The sequence below is a fragment of the Sarcophilus harrisii genome, chromosome 2, assembly GCF_902635505.1.
Source record: "Sarcophilus harrisii chromosome 2, mSarHar1.11, whole genome shotgun sequence".
Lineage (NCBI taxonomy): Eukaryota > Metazoa > Chordata > Mammalia > Dasyuromorphia > Dasyuridae > Sarcophilus > Sarcophilus harrisii.
This window is the reverse complement of record NC_045427.1, coordinates 7694398-7717467: the sequence shown is the minus strand read 5'-3', so window position 1 is coordinate 7717467 and position 23070 is coordinate 7694398. Positions and strand designations below refer to the sequence as shown.

The 23070-nt window shown below is 34.2% G+C and overlaps 1 long non-coding RNA gene across 1 annotated transcript in view; it reads left to right on the top strand.

Moving 5' to 3' along the window:
* Positions 1-16619, top strand: part of LOC116421222 — a 233496-nt gene extending 216877 nt beyond the window's left edge. Inside the window, exon 4 of the long non-coding RNA XR_004231517.1 lies at positions 16487-16619. This is a non-coding gene — a long non-coding RNA (uncharacterized LOC116421222). The remainder of the gene's footprint in view (positions 1-16486) is intronic.
* Positions 16620-23070: the final 6451 nt, after the last annotated feature.

Genomic DNA, 23070 nt, shown 5'->3' with positions numbered 1-23070 from the left:
ATATTTACCACAGGTCAGAGAGTTATTAAGATAAAGACTCTGAATAAAAAAAATCCAGGATTAGGATTCTGAGTCCACAATAGTATCAGTGAGGTTACCATTGGCAAGTTCTATGGCTTCTCTCCATTATATTTTCTACATCTGTGAGCTGGGGAAGCTCCTTACTGGATTCTCTTTCTCATAGATTTGAAAGGCTTTATCAAGAATAAAGTTCTCTCTGAGAGGAATGAAACTTGTTCTGCTTTGTCCCAGAGGGTAAGACTAGGATTAATGGAGAAAAGTCAAAGTTTTGCAGCTCACTAGAAAGAAAAAAAAATCTTGCTAACAATTAGGACTGTCCAAAAGAGAAATAGGCTGCCCCAGGAGGGAGTGGGTTCCCCTTCACTGGAGATCTGTCCCCAGTAGCTGTGTGATTACTCATTGAAATCTTGGATGTCCAAGAGAGGCTTGATGGGAGAGTTGAGAAAATGTTGGACTTGATGCCAAAGAGTAGCAAACTCAATTTTAATTAACTATATCAACTTTCTTGTTATGATCCTTAGAGCATATTGGAGTTGATAATAGTATCTGCTTCTCAAAGTTATTATGATCATCAAAGGAGATAATGCATGTAATGCAGTTTGCCGGATGTAAAGCACCATATTAATATTATTATTATTTGCATTATTGTTTTGATTGTTGCTGCTACTCTTGCTGCTATGTTAGGAAACTAATAATTATAATTAAATTATATAAATTATTTATTACATTTATTATATACAATATAATCACATATAATATATATTATAATTAAAATTAACATTTATCTGTTACATTCTCTGTGCCAGATACCATGCTAAGAACTTTACAATTATTATTTCATTTGCTTTTCACGACAACTCTCCTGTGTAGGTGCTATTATTCTCCCCATTTTACAGATGAGGAAACTGAGACAAAAAGGTTAAATGACTTGCCAAAGATCACACAGCTAATAATTTTAACTGAGGGTCCTGTACTCTATTCACTTACTTATATGATGAATGTTTGCTCAGGTCAGGAACCTGACCCTCTGAGGTCTCTTTCAATTTTATAATTCTTGTGATCTAAATGAACTATGATTATTAATAATAATAGCCTTACCTTCCATCTGTTTTTGAAGTAAAATAGCTTCAGGAAAAAAAAAAGTAAAATAGGGCAGACAATTAGTCAAGATAGTGGCTCTATGCAGACCTTCCCGATGCACAGAGTGCAATTACGCCAGTCGTCACCAACTATCTCCACATCTCTTTATCTAGTTTTACCCGTTTTTGATGGCCTGAACTTGTCCCCATTATTTATAATGAATGGTGGCTTTTTGGAAAAATATTCAGGTTTTAAAGGCTCTAAGGCTGAATTGTAGCCTATAAATCTCTCTACTCAAGCAGTAACCTCTATGAAAGATAAGTTTCTCTTCACTGGCCTCATTCCACTGTCAAATACCCGAGGACCTACATCTCAGTCAATATATTTTATCTTTTCAAATTAAACCCTCCTGTAGTGAACCAGATAAAAATGATTTAAGTAGTTGGATAAACATGATTTTACCTAAGCTATCTAGGTCACATTTTATTCAAATAAATGTTCTTCTGAATCAATTTTTTTTTTTAGTTCCAAGGGCTGTGTTCCTCCATTGATGAACCCCCAGTATTCAAGTAAAGTAAAGAAAAATGAACTTAGATTGTCCTTGGTGAAAGAATTGTTTGTGTTTCTGCCCATGGCTTATGGCCTACATAAATGTGGACATACCTTACAGGAATCCAGTCAAAGGCAGAGTGGGGATAAGGAGCCACAGACTAGGAGGCAAGGAGCATGACATTGAGTCTTACTAGTTATGCCCTTGGTGAAGTGATTGTAGTCATCTGAGTTTAAATTTCCTCTTTTAGATCATAAAAAAGGCAAAAGGATGCACATGTGCAATAATGCCTGTAGCAGCCCTTTTCAGGGTGGCAAAGAACAAGAAATGGAGTGGATGCCCATCCGTTGGGAAATGGCTGAATGTATATTTATATGGTATATGAATATTGTGGAATATTATTATTCTATAAGAAACAATCAGTAGGATGATTTTAGAAAGGCGTGAAGAGACATGAACTGATGCTGAGTGAAGTGAATAGAAACAAGTGAACATTGTGTTACAGCAACAACAAGACTGTGTGATTATCAACTGTGATGGACATGGCTCTTCTCAACAATGAGATGATTCAGGCCATTTCTAAAAGACTTGTGATGGAGAGAGCCATCTGCACCAAGAGGATCGAGTGTGGATCACAACATAGTATTTTTGCCTTTGTTGCTGTTGTTGTTTGCTTGTATGTCTTTTCCCCCTCTCATTTTTTTCCCTTTTTGATCTGATTTTTTTGTGGGCAGCATGATAAATATGGAAATATATTTAGGAGAATTGCATGTTTAACTTATATTGGATTACTTACCATCTACGAGAGAGGGAGAGGGGAAGGAGAGAGAAAAATATGGAACACAAGGTTTTGCAAGGGCGAAAGTTGAAAATACCTACATGTATTTTGAAAAATCAAAAGCTATCATTTTTAAAATATGTAAAATATAAAAATAAATAAATAAGATAAATTTCTTCTTTTACAAAAGAACACAGTTGAGTTTGATAGTATCTTCAATTCATTCCAATATTACACATCTTCATTTTCTATCTTCATTAATGGTAGTGCCTTTCTTCTGAGATTTTATATATACATACATACATGTTTATATAATGGGCTAATATTTGTAGTATCATAACAGTTCTCTAAGTGTGTTTCAAGAGAACCCATCAGATTTTTTTCTTTTTTATTCTCAGAAAAGAAGAAATGGGAAGGAAGATTTTAGACTTCTTATATTGGGTAACCAAACACCATAACTACTAAAGTTGTCCATATTTGGAATTAGCTTTCTCAAAAGTAATGGGTTTCCCCTCACTGAAGATCTATAGTGAAGATATGGATAACTTATCAAGAAAGTCAGTAGGGAACATTAGAAAACTTGCTATCTTCTGTAAAGAAAGAGTTGAGTTTAATGCTCTATTATCATATTTAGATTTGGATGATCAGAGAAAATCTCTTAGTGCCTTTGCTGTCCTCATTTTAAAATAGGCATTATACTGGAAGGTTTCTATTTGCCACAATTATTTTATGTAGACAACAAAAAGTCCCCAAGTTTTAAATAAAAATAATTTATCAGTTACATACTTTGTTCTAGACATTGTGTCAAGTAGTAGACAGAGATTTGGGTTTAAGATGTGTTCCTTAAGAAAGAAATCTAGCTGTAAACCCCAAGATATCTTTCTTGTATTCTTTTGATCAGAAATATGAAGTCCTTTTAAATAAAAGGCTGTTCAGAAACCCAGGGAGTGCTTTAAGATTCAGTCAGAAGATCTTATGGCCTGGATCTCCTGAGTGAAAGGCTGTGACTACAGCTCCCAATGTAACCGAATCTGCTGCTTTGTCACTTGCTTGTTGCCACAAGCTTTTGAAGTATGTAAAATGGCCAAATGATATGGATGATGTCTTTTGGCTTGTGCATAAATTAAATTAAATTGGGGCACAATTGCTTGAGGTTGTCCCTTTTCCAATCATTGGGTCTAATACTTTAAAATGCCCGTGTCAGCTGCTTTCAGGGCTGTTGGAAGAAATTGTTCTAATTCCCTATTCTGCCAGGGGACTCTTCACATGCGTGGGGTGGACATGCAGAACCCTTAATTCACAGGTTTGAGACCTCTTGATCATCTTCAACCTGCTTCAGTCTGTCTGTGGAAATGATTAAGCAGATATGGTTTCTGCACACAGGCCTTCCTGGAGCTAAGGAAAGAGTTTATTGGATAGGTGGAAAGGTGGAAAGCAATCCCAAAAAGGTCTCAGCAGCCCTGACACTAGAAGGCTCTAGTTTTCCCTAAACATATTCTATCTCCCCTCATCTGAGTGTTTATCATGGATCTGGTCCCATTGAAATATATCTCTTATCATTCTCCAGCTTCTAGCGTTCAGTCCTTTATCTGACCACTTGACACTTTTCTTATGGAGTCGATACATTCTAATTCGTGCTTTGCAGCTATGCTCACTCAAAGAATCAGAATAATGAATTCTATGAAGTGGCCACATGTATGCAAATTTGCTTAGAAGCTAATTTGCTCAGAAGCTATGATTATGTAAAATATAATCATGGGTTCCAACCCAATGAATATATGTAATACAGATGGTGGATAGATTATCAAGCCTGAAGTCAGTCTTTTTCCTTTTCCATATTCACATTAAAACTTCTCAGTTCACATCCTCATTTCTTCTTGTTCCTCTTGTTCTTGTTTTTGTTTTCCTCTTCCTCTTTCTCCTCATCTTCCTCCTTCTCCTCTTCCTCCTGCTTCTCTTTCCTTCTTTCTTTTTCTTCTTCATCCTCTTGTTCTTCTCCTCCCCTTCTTCTTCTTGTTCCTCTTCTTTTTATTGTTGTTCTTCTTCTTCTCCTTGTCCTTCTTTGTCTTCTCCGTCCTTCTTTTCTTCTTCTTTTTCTCCACTTTCTCCTCCTCTTTTTCTTCCTTCTACTCCTTCCTTTCCCAGTTCTTTTTTTTTTTAATAGCAAATATATTTAGCAAATATAATCGATCTTTCTCAGGAACAATTCTTATCTTGTCACTTCCCAACTCTAGAAACACAATGATACTCTATTGCCTCTATGATAAAATATGCTTCCTTTGTTCAGTATTTAAAACCTTTGAAAATCTTCTTATCTGTATATCTCTTCTTAGCCACTTACCATTGCCATTCTTCATGAGCTTGTGCCAGCTATATTGATGTAATTACCAGCTATATATAGGCTGTTTATCATACTGAGAATGTTCTTTCTCCTCCATTTCATATCTTGGAACCCTCTATCCATTAATGGTCTATCTGGAGCCTCTGGCCTTACCTCAAATCTTACTTATAATTTCAATTATTAATACTTTTCCCTGAAATTATTTTGCATTTACACTATTTATATTTTGCATTATCTATGCACGTTATATTCTTCCAATTGAATGGAAGGTCCTTGAAAGAAGATACTCCTTGTGCTTTTTTTTTCTTTTAGTGACCCCTAGGTTTAACACAACAGGTTGTATATGATAGCATGAAGATAATGTATGTTTGCTAAATTGAAGACACAATCCTACTATTCATTTTCCCCCCTTGATTTAAAACTCATCCCTTTTCCCAATTTTTTTGTAGGCGATTTCAGGATTCATTCCTTTGTTATAATAGGCACTTTCTTTCTGTTCATGATTTTCTTCCCATATGATCAAAGTTCCAGTCAATTTCCTACACAAAAAAGATGTTGACAAAATCTAGCATCATTTGTGCATTTTTCACTAGTTCCTCCACTAAATCATCCTTTTTCTCCCCATCATCTTCAAAATTGTCATCTAATCTTTGTTCAGTTCAAGTCTATTTAACAAATATGTATTTTGAAGGAAAAAAAATCACTTCTGGCTGATAAAAATGGAAGGTTTCATGTAGTGTATCAACAATATACTAGAACTTTTAAAAGATATAGAATGTTAATAACATGAAAAGGAATGAAAAGGAGATCATTAAAAATATTATTAGAATAAGCATAGGGGCTGCTGTAGGAGGCTGAAACTCTGAACCAGATGAGAGCACTTAAGGCTACCATTTGATGTGAGACAATGGCTTTATTGGCATATATTTGGATAATGGCTCTCCTCCCCATTGGTGTTTGTTGAATGTTTGGTAGTGAGATAATCATAGGCAAAGGTTGGGGGGTGGAGGGAGAGAGTCAAAGCACTTGGCAGCAGGAGGAGGAGGAGAGAGGCTGGAGATTCCGGACTCCAGAATCCAGAAGAGATCTTTGGCAAGCCTCCTGCCTCCTTCACTTCTCCCCCTAAAGACCAAGGACTTCAATTTATCCTTACTCTAGCTGACCTTGAAGCCTTCCAGAGAGCTAGCCCATACTCTACAGACTGCTATGAGAAAAAGTGTGAATATCTAAAAGGAAAGAATTAGTTCTGGAAATGGAGTGAATTCTAGTTTAACAAGTCAATAGGGAATATGAATATGAAATAAGTTGTGATCAATGAGTTTTCAAGAGAAGATTTTCTTTGATTTAGGCAAGATAAAGAATTGTGGTCCTTATAAACTAGACTATTAGGAGTAGAAAGGACCCTAAATATAATCTGGCCCAAATACTTCATTTTACTAACAGCAAAAGTAGCAAAATTTACTTACCAAATTTAATGACTAAAACAGATCAAAGACTCAGGGCTTTTGAGTTCTTACCTGGTGCTTTTTAAAATATGCCTGACAATCCCTAATGATGAGGAGAAGGTTAATATTAATATAATGGATAAAGATGAGAACTTTGTACTTTCACTGTTATTAGGAACTTCCATCTGAGGAGATTCCCTCTACTAAGGCATGTTGGCAATGACTGTTCAGCTTTTAATCTTAATGAATTATGTAGCACTATGAGATTGAATGACTTTCTCACAGTCATATTACCATTATGTGTCAAAGGCAAAACTTGAGCAGAAATCATCCCTATTCCAAGGGTCCTATGCCATGCTAAGTCTCCTATTGATTATGGCAATTCATATAATTTAGCACATTAAGTGTTACATAGAACTGGGAAAGAAAAAAAAAAGCACAACAATCAAACAGTGAATGTAAATGGATTGAATTTATACATAAAGTAGAAAGGTTTAGCAGAATGGAGTAGGAAACACAATCCAGTGATTTATTGTTTATAAGAAATCTATCTGAAATGAATATTCATAGAGTATTATGATAAGAATTTAAAATGTGCACAAAATGAAGGAAGGAAAAAAACAGGGAAGAAATAATGATCTCAGCAAAAGGAATAATTAAAACAATGTAGTTAGAAGAAATAATGAAGAAAAATAGTGTGTTTAGTGACACCATAGAAAATAGGGGGAATCATATAATGAATTTTCAGGTATGTACACCTAAAGAAAAAATGAATTGAAAGGAAGGTAGAAATAATTATCAATACAATATTTCTTGAGTATCTTAATAAGTAACATTTCATGCTTACACAAGTATAACAAAAACATAAAAAATAAATTAAAAATATAATAGAATTTTAGAAAATTTAGATATGATCAGAATTTATGATTATTGGACAGAATTATAAAGAATAGGCATAAATTTCTGCTTTGTAGAATACCTTAAAAAACAGTCTCAGTATCATTGCATAAAAGATGGAGAAAACAGATGTGAAATACATTCTGAGTTGATTAAAAATTGGAAAAAAAACCATAATCATTGAGAATAATTTAAAGAAAATATTTATTTCATATGTGACTAGCAAATTGTATAACTCTAAAGAATGGACCAATCAGAGAATGAATCAGAGAAGCTGGATAATTTTATCAAAGAAAATGATAACACTTAGAAAACATAACAGACCATTTAAGACATAACCAAAGGAATGCTAAAAGAAAAAAAAAATGGTTGAACTCCAGAAACTTCTAACAAGAAAAGAGAGAAACTAGTGACCAATAAATTTAAAAAATATATTTCATAAAAGAAGCCAAAAAACCCCATTAAAAACTAGAAAGTAAGAAAAAATTAATAAGAGCCACACTGCAATAGCAAATAATTGAATTAAAGATAAGAAATGGGAGGGTTTTTTTTTTAATGCTTAAAAATAAAGAAAATTACTAATTTCCTGAAGAAAATACAGAAAAAAATGACAAAGGGAACAAAAACTAGAAGTCATAATAAATGAGATTAAAATGAAAAAAAAATGTTGGGAATTATTTACCCAATTATATGCCAACCAAATTGTTAACTTAAAATGAATAGATGAATATTAAGAAAATACAAAATAGCTATATTAACAGAACAAGAAATACATATTCAAAGAACCTCATTAGAACATGAAATTGACTAGGTCATAAATGAATTCTGAAAGAAAAATATTCCCTGGTTTGATGGATTTATTTATGAATTCTACTAAACCTTCAAAGAAAAATTACCTCTAAAATCACAGAAATACTTTGAATATTAGAGAAGTAGAGTCTTTGGAAATTCTTAAAAAAAATGTTTGTAAAGTTGGTTATACTTAAACTGGAGAGAGGGAAAAAAATGGAAGAAGAGAACTTTGGAATATTGACATTTTTGAATTTTGATGAAAAAAATACATTTTATTTTTAAAAGCATATGACAATATATTTAAAAGATTATGCAATATAATTAGATTGATATTCAACATTAGGAAAATGATAATTATAATAAACCATACTAACAATAAAGCTATCATATCCAATGTTATATTAATGAATACAAAGGAGGATTTTGAACCCTCCCCCCAAAAAAACTATTTTATGTTTTTTTTTTTTTGTTTTTTTTAATGAGAAAACATAGGAACCAGTGGACACTTTTTAAAGGGACCCATAACAATCTGTCAGAATCCAAGAATAAGAATCCTATATAGTAGAGAAACAAAGCAGATAGTTTTAATTAGATAAAGGCCCAAACCATAATATCCAGTTAGTGATATAAAAATGATATATCGATATAGCTGTGAAAATAGTAGGTATAGCAATAATATAAGCAAGATAATTTGAGAAAGTAAGCACAGGCAAAAAATAAATAAAATATTCTTATTTTTTAATTATAGTTAATTTTTAAAACCCTGAAGATAAAATTAAAAATTATAATTAGATCAGTAAACTTATGTAATAGTAATAAACCTACAAAAATAACTGACTTTTCTATATATTTCTTGCAAAACCCAGCAAAAAAAAAAGATAGAAGAAGAAAACCCCTTCAAAATAATTTGACAATGTTAAAAAATCATTATTTTGGATTCAACCTTCCAAGTATAACAAAACTGTAAAAAATAAAGAAAACAAAAAAAACTTTTTATAGAAATAAAAGATGTAAAAATTATAGTTATTAGTTATTAATAATTGAAACTATAAATTTATCATTGTTGGGTAATGATAATATACTAATAATTACAATATACCCACATGACTTCACAGATTTAGTATCATAACAACAACAACAACAACAAAACTAAGCTCTTTTTTTTTTTTGTAGCGAGCACAAACACAATAATCATTATATTTTGGAATAATCAAATTATTGTAAAAAACTGAAAGAACAAAAATCTCTAAGGAAAGGTTGGGAAACTAGTAGTAATGAATTGCTCTAGCTTTACCAGATCAACAATATATATATTATAAATTTAAAAAATCAAACTATTTGGTACTTGTTTAAAAAATGAAAAAAATTGTAGCTAATAGCATGAAATAGAAGCATCTACACACTTAATCCAAGAATATCAGGAATTAAGGAAAAGAGCTACTATTTGTTGGGGGATGGGAATGAGGAAAGTTTCTGGGAACCTTGGAAAGAAATTTGTAAGAAGTTAAGTTTAGACTAAAGAAGTATCCCACATGCCAAAATAGAATTTAAATTCATATGTGATCTAAATATTAAAAAGATGATATTTATTTTTAAATAGAGCCAAAAGATAAACATCTCTTTTTGTGACTATAGCTGAAGATAATTCTTATGAAAAAAATCATAAAATATATAATGGAAATTATTCAATAAAATTGAATATTTCTGTACAATAACAATAAATGCATTTAGTATGTGAAAGGAAGAAATCAATTGAGGGAAGATATCCAGAAGAAATTTGACTGATTAAAGCCTAATAACAAAGATAAATATAAATTATATTATATATACATATATACTAAACACGTTTATGTATACATATATTGAAAGAATAAGTGCCATTTCCCCATAGAGAAGTGGTCAAAATATAGGAAGAGGTAGTTCTCTGATGATGACATATAAAGTAGGAACAACCATAAAAATTGCTCAAAATAACTAAGAATAAAATAAACAAAAATTAAAAAAAAATTGAGGTTCCTCCTGAGGCAACAGATTGACAAAAGGGCTAAAGAGGAAAATTAAAATTGATTGAAACATTTAAGGAAGATGAGAACACTATTAGTATAGTTGTGAATTGGTTTGACCATTGTCTAAAATAACGTGGAAGATTTATTCCCTAAGTCAATTATTTTTACTATGAGACATTTACCCCAAAGAAATAAGGATAGAGGGAAAGTATGATGATATGGAAATATATGGAAGAGGAGGGAGAGAGAGAGAGAGAAAGAGAGAGAGAGAGAAAGAAAGAGAGAGAGAGAGAGAGAGAGAGAGAAAGAGAAGGAGGAGGAAGGAGGAAAGGAAGGGAGAAAGGAAGGAAGGAAGGAAAGAAGGAAGGAAGGAAAGAAGGAAAGAAGGAAGGAAAGAAAGAAAGAAAGAAAGAGACATATAGAGACAGAGACAGAGACAGACAGAGAGACAGAGATATCTGTATGACCATAGAATCAGCTTTTGCTGTATCCATAAATTGAAAAAAAAGTACCTTTCAATGGGGGGGATGACTGATTAAATTCTAGCATGAGAATAAAATGAAATTTTATTATGCCATGAGAAATGATTAATAGTATGGATGTAAAGAATCACCAGAAAAATTGATGTAGCACAAAATGAACTGAACTGGCAGAATAATTTAGATGATGGCCATGGTTTTATATATGTATATGTATGTATATTTATATGTATATGTATCTGAATAGAAACAACTTGTAAAAAGTTTCATGACTAGAAATGGCTATATACATGCTTCCCATTGCTCCACAAAGAACTGACAGATAAGAAATGTGAAATCAGGCATGCATTCTCAAAAATGTCCAAGGGATTGATTGGTTTTACTTGACTATACACATTTGAAAAAGGCAAATATTCTGAGAGAAGTAGAAATGGCAGATAAACGGAGAAAAGCAAAAATAAACCCATATATACATTGATGGGAAAATGAACCAGTTTGCTTGATTTCTTAACTAGTCTTAATCACACATGAGTATCAACAAGGCAACCTGAGATCTGGGAAAGACCTTGGCTTAAAAAGGCCAAGGTCTTTCATTGCATCCAAGATGATCTCCAATTGTCTTGATCTATATCTTGCCATTGAATTCAATAGTTCTGGGGAAGAGAGTGATTTGGGCGGGGGGGGGGGGGGGGGGGGGGGGGGGGGGGGGGGGGGGGGGGGGGGGGGGGGGGGGGGGGGGGGGGGGGGGGGGGGGGGGGGGGGGGGAACTGGTGATTTTGCACAGCCCACCCTTACTTCAATTCACTTGCAAACCAGGTCCTGATGTCATTGGTCTTCTTCAAGAATAAAGGACAAACCAAAACTAAAAGTCTTCGTAACTTTAGGGGCAACTCTATGGTGTCATAGTTCATAGAATGCTGGGCCTAGAATCAAGCTGACTCATCTTCCTGAGTTCAAATCTAGTCTTAGACACCTATTGCCGTATAACTCTAGACAAATCAGTTAATCCCATTTGTCTCAGTTTCCTTATTTGTAAAATGAGAGGGAGAAGAAAATGACAAACCATTCTGTTATCCTTGCCAAGAAAACTCCAAAAGGAGTCATGAAGAGCTGGACGATTACAATGAATAACAGTTTCTAATTCAGTGTTCTCTCCATTATATCCACCTCTCTCATTCAACAAACTCTTTGAATTGAAATAATTGACAATTTTCAAGGATATTCTAAAGATGAAAGATGTTGGAGGGGATAGCAAAGTCAGCAAATCAGAGAATCACAGAAGAAGGGCTTTGAGGAATCTCAGGGTCATGTAATCTTAGTTTTTTATTTATTTATTTATTTATTTAACACGTGAGGAAATTGAAATCTAGAGATGATGGAAAACTCTTTCCAGATCATGCAGTTTTTGAAACTCTAAACTTTTTATTTGATCATTCAATTATGAATTAACAAGTTAACAGCATGTAGGATCTAGTATCAGTTTCAATTTTTTCTAAGTGAAGACAAAAATAAATTCACCAGGTGAACGGGTCCAGTTCTTTTCTGTAATCTCGGTATATTAAAAGCAGAGAACATGGCCATGGGAAAATGTTGCTTTTAAATTATTTTTAGAATTATCTTGGTGAGCCCTGTTGCTACCAGAGCTATAAATTAAAATGATAATATTTTCCATAGGGAGTCCAAAGCTATTTTCTCAGGAACCCCCTCAGTTTCAATCTGTGCTTAAAAATTACTCACACCTAATCAAAGCAGACATGAGGAAGAAACATTTATCAAAAATAAACCAGGAGATAAATTCTACAAAATGCTGAAAGCCAAATGGCAGACATGTAATTACTAGCACTGAGTTTGGGAGAGAAGGGACTTCACTCCTGCTGGAAGGAGCTAATAGATAAGGCAGCTGAATTTTATTTTCCATAGGCAGGAGACTATAAATTTAAGGAAAAGAAAGGATTTTGTGAAAAAAAAATAAGACCTTTTGCTAAATCATGTGTTCAGGTTTAGAATTTAGAAAATATAAATTCATGGACAGGCAGAATGTGATTCCCCAGTGAGGGTGGGTCTTTACATCTTGGTGAATGGACCAAAATTGGATTTGACAACTAAGAAATCATTGTGAACTTTGGAGAAAGTAGTTTTGATGGAATGATGAGGTTGAATTTTGTCAGGATATAAAAAAAGAGTCCCAAAAGAAGTAAAAAAAATACTACTAACGATGATCATTATAAAAAGTAATATTTATATAATAGCTATGTATGCCAGATTCCGTTCTAAGCATTTATAATTTTTGCCTCAATTGGTCCTTACAACAACTCTGGGAACTCAGTGTTATAAATATTATGATTTTATAGATGAGAAAACTGAGACTTGCTCAGGGTCATACCCATTACTTAGTGTCAGAGGACATATTTGAATTCAGGTCTTCAAGAATCCCAGGCCCAGGAAGGATTTCATTTGGGAAGATGGCAGAGTAGGTTGGTAAATTTCAAGCTCTCCACATTTCCTCACAAATAGAACAAATTTGTACTTCAAGGTAAACATAGACTCATGAAAAATCAAGAAGACTTGTGGTCAAACTGGGGTCCTCCTGATATAACCTGAGAAGATAGGAAGAAAGACAGACTCTGGGCCCACATCAACCTGTCTGAAGTTCAGACAGCTCCAGGCTATTTCTATAGAAACATCAAGTGGGGATCCCTGGAGAAAGCAGGGTATGACTGGATTCTCAGCAGGAACCACAGAGACTTTTACTTCCAGGACTGTTTGTCCAGTGGGGGTTTCAGTCTGGGAAAACAGAGTGAAACTTGCTGATTGGGAATACCAGGAACAGCTGTGCTGCTAAGATGCTACCTTGGGTGAGAAGGAAACAGGATCTGGTAAGGGCAGAAACATGTGGGCAGGGGCACTTGCAGGAAGGGACAGTTCTTGATTTGGGGTTCCTGGTCAGAATGGAGAGCTGAAGGGAATCTTGAGGAACTATAACCCCACCCTACTATTTGAGGTGCTTACACTAATACCTATTATTAAAAAAAACTTTCAAAGAAGAAAGAACCCCACCATTGAAACGTATTATGGGAACAGGGAAGATCAAGGTTCATTTTCAGAGGAGGACATTTTAGTAAAAACAAACCTTTTACCCCAAAGAATAATGTGAAATGGCTCCCTACCTAGAGATAACTTGTAGAACTCAAAAAAGAATTCAAAAATCAAATGCCAGACATTGAGAAAAGAAAAAAAAAGCATTCAAGAAAAGCAAGAACTTTATGAAAAAAGTTAACCAATTAGAAAAGGAGACAGAGTCTCAAAGATGAAAACAACTCTTTCAAGTGAAGCTATGAAAGACTAAGAAATACAGATTATAAACAATGAGAAAATAGAACAGAACATGAAACATCTTATAAGAAAAACAATATCTCTGGAGAACAGATCAAAAAAAAAAAAAGAAAAGAAAAGAAAAGAGAATATAAGAATAATTGGACTGCCAGAAAGTTGCAACCAAAAAGAGAACTTTGGTACAATAATGCAAGAAATAATCCTAGAAAATTGTCTTGGAGTAATAGAATATGAAGGGAAAGTAGAAATGGAAAAAATCCACTGATTACCATCTAAATGCTATCCTTTGTGGAAAACACACAGGAATATTACTGCCAAAGGAATCCCAGACCCAGATCCCTATCTGCTTCAGCAATTAGCTGACTGCTATTGAATCTGTCAAATGGAACACTGCAAATGGACTTCTCAAGAGTTTAGCCAGAAGGAGCAGGAGATACAGGATGATATTTAGCAGGGACAGATAGATCAATGAGAGATTTGGGGCATGTTTTTAAGCAATAGGGGAGTTTCCAAAAAGACTGGGAATAAATGAAAATAAGTGAGAGTGAGAACAACAGAAGGAGCAATCTACTGGAAGAGACTGAAAGATTGGTAGCACTTGTACACGTAGTGGGTTTAGGCTTGACAAAGATAAGGGTCTCCCCTTTATGTGAGAGAAGGGGGAAGGAAGAGATAGTGGCAGAAAACATCTTCTGATATAAAATGAGGAAGAGTGGACAAATGGGAGGGTCGCAGAGAATTGTTTCAAATTTCTTTTAATAAAGTAATATAAAATTCTCAATGGACAGGCTATGGGAGTGGAGCCAGTGGGAGACTGAGGAGGGATGAAAAGGTGAGGAAGAGCCAAAGTGAAGAACACAAAATCAAAATATAGTTTAAGTATAAATGACTATAGAAGATTTTTTTTTGCTCTTCCCTGTAGTTAATTAATATTTAAATTTACTTATATATACTTATCTGTATAAATTTCATTTGTAAGACCATATGCTTCTCGAGGAAAAGCTCCACTTGATTGTATTTTTGTAGTCTGACACTTACCCTTCTGTAGCAGTTGCTCAATAAATGCTTGTCCGATTTATAAACAAATGGAATTGACTATTCCCAGTGGGTTTCGGTTGGTTAAAATATCTTTTACTTATTCTGAATATCCTTCAAAACATTGGAAAAGGAGGCTAGTTGGGTGATGAATTAATAATAGAGGATAATCCTTTATAAACCAATTAGCTTCTGGGGGGGTCCTTCAGTGCTGATATTCTAGGATTGTTTTTCAAGGAATTTTTTGACCATTGTTGACAGAAATGAGATTTCACAATCATTGAGGTTTTTCCTGTTTAGGTAAACTATATGGCACATTTTAAAATCTCAGCCCAGACTTTCTCTGTTTTATTTCTGGGCATCCTTTCAGCTCTCACATTCTCTGTTCTAGCACTACCTTTTATAGTCTTGTTTTGTCCCCCTAATGTTTAAAACCCTCCTCCTTTTCATAACATTGCATTTATTTCATATTAGTTCTGTATTTATTCTACAACTGTACTTTTATGATCATGTCATCTATTCCACAGAATTTAATTTCAAGAGAGAAAGAACTTTCTTTTAGTCTTCTTTTGCTTTTATATCTAATACCTACCATTATGCCTAACACCTGTAAGTGCTTAAGTAATGCTTATTGGTTCTGTTTGTAAGGTCTCTTTATATTTTATGTTCTTAAGCCTTTCCTACCTCTGACATTTTATGAATGAATGAATAAATGAGTTTATTAGGCTCTTTCTATGTGCAAAGCTCTGCTAAATTATGGGGATAAAATTAGGAAAAAAAACCAGTCTCTATTCTCTAGAAGCTCACCTTCTAATGAGGAAGACAACCCATGGAGAAGATTTCAGAGATAAACAATAGAAAGGTCCTTTTGGTACAATAGCAGAGCACACAATAATGTCTTCCACTGCTTGTTGAATGACTTCAGTTCTGAGGACTTTGGTGATGATGACTTTCTTCTCCAGGTCTCCAGTAGATGTGACTGTTTTCATGGTCTTCATAGAAACTCTTTCCTAGGATGATAGATGACTTAGAGCACTGAGATAGAAGTATTGCTATTCTGAGGCTCTTGGATTATGGATCTAGAGTCAATATAATGGTGTTTGTTTGACTTTTCTGAGCCATGCTGATCCTGTCCACCTCCCCCCCCCCCAAGGGAACCTGAATCTTCACTTATGTCTTAAGCTCTTTCTCAGTTCTATCCTTCTGTGTTTTATGTTTTAAAATCCCTTCCAGATCAAGCAATCTATTTCTATATAAAATTAATCAAAATAGATTGGAGACATGGTTTATTTGAACAAAGCTTTTCTGCTATCTTTTCTATGTTGTTCTCCAGCAGAATGTCAGTTTCTTGAGACAAGGAATTATCTTTATTTTTGCTTGTTTTTGCATCCCCAAAACTTAGCAAAGGGCTTGGTGAATAATGAGCATTTAATGAATGTTTCTTGACTTGATTTATTCACTATCTTAATTAGAATTGATGGGGGGGGGAAGAGGGTGAGAAAGGAGGAGAAGGAAAGAGGGAGCAAGAGAGAGACAGAGAGCTACAGACAAAAATAGATATTGACCATATGCCAAAAGTTGACAATAGCCTAATCTGATGTTTTTCAAAGACAAGAAATGACCAGCTTATCTTTGTCACGAAATTACACACACTTGACAGACAGAAACACTGAGATGAATTTAATCAGATTCAAATTAATTGAGATAAAAATAAAATCTTATATTTCAGTTCAAAAACAAGCTTCACAAGTACAGAATGGAGGAGGCAGGACTGGACAGCCATGCATCTGTGGAAGTTTTGGAAGATTTCATCATCTGCATAGGCAATGTGAGTCAACAGTGTGATTTGACAATTAAACACAACAACAAAAAAGTAATATGAGTTAATGTAACTAGTATATGGGGAAAGGTGGTGGTGGGAAGATTCATCCTGAATCTGTATTTTGCCATGATCAGGCAACCTCTAGAACACTGACTTCAGTTCAGGGCATCACATCACTCCCGAGAGAGATATAAGTTGCTGCTATTATGAATTTATGCATTTTCAGATTTGCCTTCTATGAAATCCCTTGCATTATAAGAAGAGATTTGACATCAGGGAATTTTTTATAGATATGAGAGTTTGCTTGTTTCAATTGGAAAAGTAAAATAAAATTATGACTATTCCCTTTAGAAGTGAATGCATATGGCCCATGGTGGCAGAAAGCAACATCATGATTGAAAAAAGATAGAAGAGATGCTTCAAGATATCCCAAGCAGACAATACGTCGTCAGCAGCTTATATATAAACTAGCTTTAGAGGTCAGCTGCTAAACAGCTTACATGGATTTTATTTATACAGAGATTAATTTAAAGATTAAACCGGAGACTTTGCAAAAGCCAGCGAAAATATCTTTATAAATGAACATAAAGCATTTTTGTGGGTTTTTAATAAAAAACGTGTCTGGCTTTGAACTGTGGCCCTAGCTTAATATAAATAAGTCTGCTCAGCTCAGCCCTCTGTTTGTCCCAGCCCTCTCCTGTGGTGATTTTATTACCCACATGACAGATCATGGAATTCAAACATTGTGAAACATGTCCTGATTTTATTAGCAAAATACCTACCTATTTAATAAAGGACAAGCCATTATGTTCCAGAAATATTCTGCCATAATGTTGTAGGAGGTGGAGTCTGAGAACAGAAGGCTAAAGAAGAATGGACAAGAGAGCACAGGAAGATGGGAAAGCCTAGGGAAATAAGAGATAGGTGGACTGCAGGATCCTGATGGGAGCACATTTGGACTAAAAGGCAAATCAGAATATTATTACACATATATTGCAACTAATCTTACCAAGATAGACAGAGGAGCTCAGCTATTGTTATTCTACAAAATTTTAAAAACAAAATGCTATTCAATGCATTCAAAAAGTATACATGAATGCTATTTCTTAAATGTATTACACATAAATAGACAGAGAGAGGCAAACTAAGAGATGGAAATTGGCAGAAGAGAAAGAGAGACAAAGACAGAGAAATAGAGGCACTGAGACAGAGAGAGACAGAGACAGAGATGCAGACACAAAGGAAAACAGTAGGCATAGAGGCACATGAATACCACTCTTGTCTTTTATCTAACTCCATCTAGCTTCTTCCAGCATCTCTTCCCTCCTGTGAAACTCCTAGACTCTCTTATTGATTCATAGTACTTTCATTTGATGCCTTCATTATCTTCATCTTTCAGAAGCCTTACTGTTCCTGAAGATGCTCAGGCTCTGCCTGACAGCCAAACCTTACTGAAAGCACCAAAGTCAGAATTCTCATTTTCTTCAAAAGACATTCTATTTAATTAACATGGCATGTCCAACCCTCCCTTTTCACCTGTTCTTCTTGAAACCTTTTGCTTTTTAAAAATTTTTAATAATAGCTTTTTATTTTCAAAATGCATACAAAAATGATTTTCAACATTCGCTCTTGCAAAATTTTGTGGAATCTTTCACTTTCTTAAAGTTCATCCCTAGTGGCCTTTCCTGAGAGCTTTTCCTGTCTCCTTCCCCATCCTAATTTTTCTCTCTCCCCTCAAATTACTTTTTAATCCTACATACACATGCGTGTGACATGAATTTGCTATATATCCACCACTAACCTGCAAGTCCCATGATGACAGATACTAATTCATTGTTATCTTTGTATCCCCATCATCAAGGACTTTGCTCAGCCTATTTGTATACAGTGAATAAATGCTAGCTGAATTGAATTTTAATATTGATCTAGAATGTTAGCAATCAAAATCAACTGATAATTGATAATAACAGCATCATATTAGTTATTATAGATCACTCAGCCCAAATATTAATAATTGAAAATTGAGGAAATTGAGGTTCAAAGAACAAAACCTCCCTGGCCAGAGCCCTGGTAAGAGCTCCAGTCTCATGGATAGTAAAAGGCCTGACCCTCAGATCTTTGCCCTTATTCTCTTGGGGACTTCAGATGCTTCCAGGGATTTCAAGGCCCTCTCCAATGAGTCATGTAAATATTTGGATCAAAAAATCACATTGATCCTGATACAAAGAGTGCTTTGGTTTAAAAAAAAAAAAGGCAAGAGAAAGTCAACAACCCTGAAAGCAATTTGTCTAGGACTTGTTTATGATAAGCTTTCATTAAAGCAGTCAGGAAGAAGAACTTTGTTTGTGTAAATCTTCCCAAGCCTTTTAAAAATCACCTTGTTCATCATTTTTGGTAGAACAATAATATTCCATTTCCTTCATAACAAAATGTGTTCTGTCAGTCATTCCCCAATTGATGGACATTTACTCATTTTCTAATGCTTTGTTGCTACAAAAAAGAGCTGCTACAGACATTTTTGCACATGTGGGTCCTTTTTCATTTTTTAGCGTCTTGTTGGCATATAGACACAGTAGAGACATTGCTAGATCAAAGGGTATGCACAGTTTGATAGCCCTTTGGGCATAGTTCCAAATTGCTTTCCAGAATGTTTGGATCATTTCACAAATCCACCAATAATGCCTCCGTTTCCTGGTTTTACCACATTCATCATTGCCTTTTCCTGTCATTTTAGCTCATCTGAGAGGTGTGAGGTGATACCTCAGAGTTGTTTTAATTCTCATTTCTGTAATCAATAGTGATTTACACCATTTTTTCCTATGACTATAGATAGTTTTAATTTTCTCATCTAAAAATTGTCTGCTCATATATTTTAACTATTTATGAATTGGGGATGACATATTCTGATAAATTGGAGACAGTTCTTTACATATTTTAGAAATGAACTCTTTATCAGAAACACTGACTGAAAAATGTTTTTTCCAGCTTTGTACTTCCCTTTTAATCTCATTTCTGATGGTTTTGTTTGTGTAAAATTTTTTAATTTAATGTAAAATTGTCCATTTTGCCTTTCAAAAGGTTCTCTAGCTGTTCTTTGCTCATAAATTCCTCCCTTCTCCAAAGATCTCATAGTAATTTGTGCCTTCTTCTCCACACGTTTATGGTATCACCCTTTATGCCCAAATCATGTATTTATTTTGACTTTATCTTGGGATAGAGTGTGAGATATAGGTCTATACTGAGTTTCTGACATTATTTTCCAGTTTTCCCAGCAATTTTTGTTAAACAGTGAGCTCTTATTGCAGAAACTGTAACTTGGGGGGTCTATCAAATACTAGATTTCTATAGGTCTTGATTATTGTGTCATGTGCATTTAATTTATTCCATTGATTCAGCACTCTATGTGTTAGCTAGTATCAAATGGCTTTTGATGACTGCTGTTTTGTAATATAGTTTTAGGGAAAATTTAGATCACAGTTTACTGCTGATAAATTGCTACAATCTCTTGGATAATATTTTGTTTAAAAATTTTGCATCAATATTCATTAGGGAGATTAGCGTGTAATTTTCTTTCTCTGGTTTGGCTCTTCCTGGTTTAGATATCAGTACCATATTTCTATCACAGAAGGAATTTGGCAGGATTCGTTTTTACCTATTTTTCCAAATAGTTTACATAATATTGGAAGAATATAACTTTAGGTCCTGCTAAGCCACCATTCTTTGTGGTTTTTTCCATTAATAACCTTGATATTCTTGACCTTTAGTTCTTCCAGATGCATTTTAGTATTTTTTTAGATTGATAATTTTTTTTTGGCAATTTGATTGGTATGATACTAAACAAGTCAATCAATTTAGGCAGAATTGTCATTTTTATTATATTTTATTATATTTGCTCTGCCTACCCATGAGCAATTGATATTTTTCCAATTGCTCAGATATGATTCATTTGTGTGAGAAGTGTTTTGTAATTGTATTTACATAGTTCCTTTTGTCTACAGTTATTTTAAATGGAATTTCTCTTTTTATCTCTTGCTGATGGGCTTTTTCAATAATATATAGAAATGCTGATGATTTGTGTGGATTATTTATATTATGCAACTTTGTTAAAGCTGTTAATTGTTTTGGCTAGGTTTTGGGTTTTCTAGGATTCTCTAAGTATAGCATTATATCATCTGCAAAGAGTAATAATTTTAATTTCTCATTACCTATTCTAATTCCTTTAACCTTTTTTTTAATTGTTAAAGTCAACATTTCTAATGCAATGCTCAATAATAATAGTGATAATGGGTCTCCTTGTTTTACTCCTAATCTTATTGGGAATCCATCCAGTTCTCCAGTACAAATAATGCTTGCTTTTGATTTTAAATAGATACTGCTTATTTTTTTTTTTTTAGGAAAATTCCCTTTATCCTTATATTCTCTAGTGCTTTTAAAGAATGAGAAATAAAACAAAATATGAGCAAACAACAAAAAGAGTGAAAACCCTATTTTATGATCCATACTCATTTCCCACAGTCCTTTCTCTGGGTGTAGATGGCTTTCTTTATCACAAGATCATTGGAACTGACTTGAATCATCTCAGTGTTAAAAAGAGCTGAGTCCATCAGAATTGATCATCCTATAATGTTGTTGTTATTTAGAGTTAGGTTTCATGTGATTTTTGAGGGAAACTGGGACAACTCAAGCTGCTTCATTCTTCCATCTTGGCCAACAGTTATTTTAAATGAAATTTTTCTTTCGATCTTTTTTGGACAACCCACTCTCTTATGAGGCAGTCAGTTCCAATGTGAGTCAGCTTTAATGTGGGGAAAGTTTTTTTTTCTAAAATAATAGAAATCTGTTTTCAAGTTGCACATGTTTAACCTCTATCAGGTTGCTTGCTGACCTGGGGAGGAAAGAAGAAAGGAGAGACGAAAATTTGGAACATCAGATTTTGCAAAGATGAATGTTTGGAAATTATCTGTGCAAGTATTTTGAAAAAATAAAATAGCATTAAAATAAAAATAAAAAAAGAAATCTGTGTTCAAATTTTCTTCATTTTTTGGTAGCACACTGTGGCTAAACAGGACAAGTCCACTTCTTTTTCCATAGGGCAATTTTTTCCATGTGTGAAAACAGCTCCCATCATTCCATTCTCCTCTTTCCAATTTATTTTTTTTCTTTTCCAGAATAAATTACCCTAGTTCTTTCAATAGTGTTTTTAAGGGTATCAAGGGATGGAACCAAAACCAAAATTCTTTGGAGTTTTCTGACTAATACCTTTTCCACTATATTTCATCCCTTCTCAAGTTATTTAAGATAACATCTTTCTCTCTCTGATCAGTCACATGTACCTCCTGCATCCCATGGGAGATCTAGGCAGATCTTGACATCAGAAATGTTCCTTAGTAAAATGGATGAGTGTATGTGTGTGTGTGTGTGTGTTAAGACTGGCTGAATAAATTGTGATATATGAATATTATGGAATATTATTGTTCGGTAAGAAATGACCAACAGCATGATTTCAGAAAGTACTGGAGAGACTTACATGAACTGATACTGAGTGAAATGAGCAGGACCAGGAGATCATGATATACTTCAGCGGCAGGCAGATAGAGTGATAGACAAAATCAGACAGAGAGAGAGAAGCAGACAGACAGAGGGGGGGGGGCGGCGAGGGAAGGTTGAGTTCCAGACAATCTTTAAGATCTTTTCTGAAAATTTTAAAATCTGTAGAGAAAGAAGTGAACATGGAAGTCATCAAGCTAACTGCCTTATATGAAAGAAACTAGAAAGTCCTAGTGAGGTTAATTGACTTTCTCTAGGTCACACAAACAGTAAGCAGCCTGCGCTGTTGCTTTGTGATTCTTTTGGAAGAAATTTTGTTCATTTGTTTGTTTGCTTTTTCATAGACCAAATCATTCTCTTCTTAAAACACTTGCTTATATCAATATCCTAGAAGGTTGATTATGTGACTGTTGCTCATTTTCAAATCGATACTTTGCATAAACTCTCAGGTGCAGCTCTGTCTGAGGATACCTTTCATGCCAATATAGTTAAAAAAAAAATAACACAAAATTTGAGGAAAAAGTGACTAAAATCCCTCTCTGAAGTGCAAAGACTTTTGACTCCAGTAAGTCTAGATAATGCCTTATCATCATTAAGCTTTTAGACATGGGATATGAAATAGAAAGCAATTAGATGAGTGCATTTATAACCTTAATTAAGCATTCTATTAATTTCTGCAATACATTCGAACTTTACCACAAGTCAGACAGGATAGTATGTGGGCCCATCTCCTCCCTCACATCAAATGGCATGTTTTTCCTCATGGTTCCCTCCAACTCTGAGGCATCTGGATCCTTGGGGGAGGATTGACAGATTATTGATCATATACCCTTTCCATTAATAACCACAGTGAAAAGGGTAGGGTTTATGAGCTGTGAAAGAAGGTTGGCTGGTTAGCTGCCAAACATCAGCACACATCCCCAGTGTTGAGCAATGCAATTAAC